The sequence below is a fragment of the Anolis sagrei genome, chromosome 10 (genome assembly GCF_037176765.1).
Source record: "Anolis sagrei isolate rAnoSag1 chromosome 10, rAnoSag1.mat, whole genome shotgun sequence".
Taxonomy (NCBI): domain Eukaryota; kingdom Metazoa; phylum Chordata; class Lepidosauria; order Squamata; family Dactyloidae; genus Anolis; species Anolis sagrei.
In genome coordinates this window covers 18,504,903-18,510,902 of record NC_090030.1, presented here as the reverse complement: position 1 = coordinate 18,510,902, position 6,000 = coordinate 18,504,903, and positions in this window count along the sequence as shown.

Here is a 6,000-nt window from a genome sequence, read left to right as displayed (position 1 = left end):
AGTTTCAAATGCTAATGCGAGTTGGACGGAAACTCGGGAAGTCTGACTTGGCCACGGTGGTACATGCTCTGGTCACATCCCGCCTTGACTACTGCAACGCTCTCTACGTGGGGCTGCCCTTGAAGACGGCCCGGAAGCTTCAGCTAGTCCAGCGCGCGGCAGCCATGTTACTAACAGGAGCGGGATGCAGGGAGCACACAACGCCCTTGTTGTTCCAGCTCCACTGGCTGCCGATCTGCTACCGGGCCCAATTTAAGGTGCTGGTGTTGGCCTACAAAGCCCTAAACGGTTCCGGCCCAAAATACCTTTCTGACCGCATCTCGGCCTATGAGCCCACGAGGGCCTTGAGATCGTCTGGGGAGGCCCTTCTCTCGATCCCGCCTGCCTCACAGGCACGTCTGGCGGGGACGAGAGAGAGGGCCTTCTCGGTGGTGGCCCCCCGGCTGTGGAACACCCTCCCTGTAGACATCAGACAGGCGCCCTCCCTTATGTCATTCCATAAGAGCCTAAAGACATGGTTATTCGAGAAGGCATTTAACTAAGTGCTACAATAATTGACAATGACGACTGGAACGGAATATGGATTACGAGATTGGTTATGATTCTATGATGAGACGGAGCGGATTATTTAGTGTAATTATATTGTTGGTGTATTATTGATAGTTCTGATGATATTTCGTTGTGTTATTGCTTTATTGTAAATTTGTCTTTTTATATGTTGTACACCGCCGTGAGTCGCCCTAGGGCTGAGAACGGCGGTCAACAAATGCAGCAAATAAATAAATAAATAAATAAATAAACTCACCCAAAGTAGTTAAAGTGATGTCAAACTGCATTAATCTGGCAGTATGGCAGCATCCTTGCATGATACTGTTGGGGGAAGCAACCTTCTCAAGCCTCCTCTATATGACGTTTGTCTGTTTTTTAATGTGTTGTTTTATAACCTAAAGTACAGTATATATTCAAGGATAAGCTGACGTGACTATAAGCCAAGGCATCTAATTTTACGACAAAACAACTGGGAAAACATATTGACTCAAGTATAAGCCGAGGGTAGGAAATGCAGCCGGGATTGTGGCGCAGCTGGCTGAGTGTCAGCTGCATTAAGATCACTCTGACCAAAAGGTCATGAGTTTGAAGCCAGCCCGGGTTGGGGTGAGTTTCCAACCAATTGTGTGTAGCCTGTTGTCAACCTTTGCAACCCAAAAGTTGCATCTGTCAAGTAGGAAAATTATGTACCACCTTAAAGTGTGGGGAGGCTAAATTAACTAATTGATGAGGCCATAAAGAAGACTCCAGCAGAGCTTTCCAGCGGGGAAGCATGCGGGGAATGCGGAAGTACTTCATCAGCGTCACAAATGGACGATGAAAGTGACAGCTCCCCTGGAGGCCAGAAAAAAAAGTTAAATAGCCTCTGTGTATGTCTGTATATGTTTGTATGTCAAAAATTGGCATTGAATGTTTGCCATATATGTGTACACTGTAATCCGCCCTGAGTCCCCTGCGGGGTGAGAAGGGCGGAATATAAAAGCTGTAAATAAATAAAAAATAAATAAATACTGGTAAATTTCAAAATAAAAATAGATACTAATAAAATTACGTTAATTGAGGCGTCAGGAGGTGAAATGTTTTTGAATATTTACATCAAACTGTAATTTGAGATAAGACTGCCCAACTCTGATTAAATCATTATTCTAACTTTCTTCAAGGTAAATATACTTATGTATCCTTTCAACAACAATAGAGTAAAATAATAAACGTAATAATAATAATAATAATAATAATAAAGTAAAATAATGGAAATGCAACAATAACAGTAATAATAGAGTAAAATAATAAATGCAATACTAATAAAGTAAAATAATAAATGTAATAATAATCATAAATAGTGTAAAATAATAATAATAATAATAATAATAATAGGGTAACATACTGTAAATGTAATAATAATAGAGTAAAATAATACATGAAAGAAAAATAATACTAATAACAGAGTAAAATAATAAATAACCTTGACTCGAGTATAAACCGCGGGGAGCTTTTTCAGCCTAAAAAGGGGGCTGAAAAACTAGACTTATACTCGAGTATATACAGTATGTGTCTTATTTGATTTGCAGTTTCCTCATCTCTATATACCTAAAGCAGTGGGAGGGGCTGCAGGTCATGTGACAGTTTTGAATACTCAGGTTTAAACAGGGTGACAGGGCATAGAGTTGAGGAATGACTGTTAGAGAAGTACATTGAACCTTAAATGAAGTTTAAAATTTGTTTTTCATAAGGTTATACTACAACCCAGGGAAGACGTGTGGCACTGTGAAAATGACGAAGTCAAGGAGGGGTGGCAGGCTTTCAAATGGGCCCAAAAAAACCGGCAAGACTTAAGGACATGCTAAATTTGTGTCTGGTTTCAGAGACCACATATGGCCTAAAATGTGCGAATGTGAGAACCCTAACCCTCTCCAATGCCAGAAATACAGCTTAATGTTGTAACATTAGAAAATATTGACCATTGGCAGCCTTGGCAGCCACCTCTCCACAAAAGTCAACATTGAGACTGAAGTACAACAACACCTGAGCTCTGCAAGTGCAGCATTTTTCTGAATGAAGCAGAGAGTGTTTGAGGACCGAGACATTTGTAGGGATACCAAGGTGCTTGTTTATAAAGCTATTGTCCTCCCAAACCTGCTATACGCCTGTGAAACGTGGACTGTCTACACATGCAACTCCTAGAACGATTCTATCAGCGTTGCCTCTGAAAAATCCTACAAATCTCTTGGGAAGACAAATGGACAAATGTCACCATGCTGGAGGAAAGCAAAGGTCACCAGCATTGAAGCCATGGTCTTCCGCCATCAGTTCCGTTGTCTGGATGCCCGACCACCATCTCCCAAAGCAGTTGCTCTACTCCGAACTTAAGAATGGAAAACAGAATGTTGGTGGGCAGGAAAAGAGATTTAAAGATTGGCTCAAAGTCAACCTTAAAAACTCTGGCATAGACACTGAGAACTGGGAAGCCCTGGCCCTTGAATGTTCCAGCTGGAGGTCAGCTGTGACCAGCAGTGCTGTAGAATTTGAAGAGGCACAATAGAGGGCAAAAGAGAGAAATGTGCCAAGAGGAAGGCGCATCAACCCCGACCAGGACTGCCTTTCACCTGGAAACCAATGCCCTCACTGCGGGAGAACATGGAGATCAAGAATAGGGTTCCACAGTCACCTACGGACCCACCAGTACACTAACCTTGAAAGACTATCCTACTTGGACAATGAGGGATCGCGTAAGTAAGTAAGTAAGTATGGCCTAAAATGTGAGAAACCCAGGATGCATCCACACTGAACAATTATAGCACTTTGAGATTACTTTGGCGGCCCTAGGACTCCTTGCCAAGCAGAGGAAGCTTTTGGATGGAGTAAAGGAGTCCAAAAAAAGGGACCTCACACACACACACAAGCTATTGACAGGATGTTTGTGTATATACATAAATGCAAAACACAGGCCCATTATTAATAATGTCATTATGGTTCTGGGCCTTCTGACTTCTGGTAATCCTAAATGAGACTCGTATCAAAGTTTTCTGATGAACCAGACTTTCTCAGAGAAGGTTTGCCTACTACTGAGACTGAGAGAGTGTGACTCATCCAAGATCATCCAACAAGCCTCCATAGACAAGCAAGGATTCAAACACAGAGTCCCGCTTCAATCACTACACCATGCTGACTCTTCTATTCATAAAGTGCGTAGGTGCCTTCAGATCACCTGTTGATTGATGGTGACTCCATTCAATTCATAGTTCTGGATGCCAGTTGCTGGTTCCTTCCACCTGGGATTAGTGGACTCCCATCCAAAACCTATCCAGGGCTGACCCTGCTTGGCTTCCATAATCTGGTCCCTTGAAAGTATTGTTCCCTCTGAATTCCAGTAGCTTTGGATAATTCCTCAATGAAAGCCAGTGAGAAAGCCAAGGGCTTGATTTCAGAGTTTATTATACAATGCTGCCATCTAGCAACTGGCATCCAGAACCATGCCTGGGAGTGGATGGTCCACCCATCATCTGAACTCATGTTGAGAATACATGAGAATACAGTCTCCCTTTTGTGGTTTACACAGCCACTGATTTAGGAATGAGATGTTGGAGAGTAAGCTCTGCTGGACACATTCTTGGATCACAACGGTCCAAAAACCATAGTTGGGAGACATTGGGAACTGCAGTCCAAAACCATTGTCAAAAAAAACATTGCAAAAGATGACCAGACAGCCTGGATGATTCAAACCTTGGGTGCATCTCCACTGTAGAATCCATGCAATTTAATCCCATTTTCACTGCTATGACTCAATGCTGTAGAATCGTGGGAACGATCGTTTGGTGAGTCACCTTACTTACTTACTTACTTACTTACTTACTTACTTAGGCGATCCCTCGTAGTCCGAGGATGATGGTCCTCCAAGTGTAGTATCCTAGGGGTAGCTCCATAGGTGACTGTGGAGCCCTATTCCTGATCTGCATCTTCTCCCACAGTGAGGGCATCGTTTTCCAGGTGGAAGGCGGTTCCAGTCGGGGTTGACTTGACGTGTCTTCCTCTTGGCACGTTTCTCTCTTTTGCCCTCTATTCGTGCCTCTTCAAATTCTGCAGCACTGCTGGTCACAGCTGACCTCCAGCTGGAGCACTAAAGGGCCAGGGCTTCCCAGTTCTCAGTGTCTATGCCAGAGTTTTTAAGCTTGGCTTTCAGCCCATCTTTAAATCTCTTTTCCTGCCCACCAACATTCCGTTTTCTGTTCTTGAGTTCGAATAGAGCAACTGCTTTGGGAGACGGTGGTCGGGTATCCAGACAACGTGGCGGGTCCAGCAGAGTTGATGGCGGAGGACCATCGCTTCAATGCTTGTGGTCTTTGCTTCTTCCAGCATGCTGACATTTGTCCGCTTGTCTTCCCAAGAGATTTGCAGGATTTTCCGGAGGCAGCGCTGATGGAATTGTTCCAGAAGTTGCATGTGACATCTGTAGACAGTCCACGTCTTACAGGCTTATAGCAGGGTTGGGAGGACAATAGCTTTATAAACAAGCACCTTGGTATCTCTACGGATGTCCCAATCCACAAACACTCCGCTTCATTCAGAAAAATGCTGCACTCGCAGAGCTCAGATGGTGTTGTATTTCAGTGTCAATGTTGACTTTTGTGGAAAGGAAACAAACAGCATCTACCTAAACATCCAATTCACCATGGGAAAAGAAAATTAAGGAAAACTGCAATTTCTAGAAGTCCTAGTCATCCGCAAACTAGATCAACAATTGGGTCATACAGTTTACAGAAAACCTAAACACAGAGATAGATAACTACATAAAAACTCTACTATCACCCAAGTCAAAAAAGGAGCACCATTAAAGCCCTGGCAGACCGTGCAAAAAGTATCTACACAGTGGCTACACAGACAAGCCACTGAAATCCACAAACATGTGGACAATTTCAACAGAAAGGAAGAAATCATGAAAATGAACAAAATCTGGCTACCTGTATTTTTTAAAAAAACTCTAAAATTATAACTGTAAATAAAGAACAACACTCAACACAGGGGAACTCCAAGCAAGAAACAATCAGGGACAGCTAATCACCTCTCAACAAAGGATTCTCCCAGGCAGGAACAAGCCACACCTAAGAACTGCCAGGCCATCAAATGCTAATCAAGGTGGCCAACTGAAACATTCACACCTGCCTCCAACAGACAAGAGTTCTTTCTCCCACCCAGGACCTTCCACAGATATATAAACCCAATTTTCCTAGTTTCCAACAGACCTCACAACCTCTGAGGATGCCTGCCATAGATGCAGGCAAAACATCAGGAGAGAATGCTTCTAGAACATGGCCACACAGCCCGAAAAACCTACAACAACCCAATGATTCTGGCCATGAAAGCCTTCGACAATGCATTATTCCAGAATAATTTATTTGCCTGCCTCTCGGAAGCTATTGCTCAGAGTAGCTTTTCTGGTCCATAGCAGGGATCAAA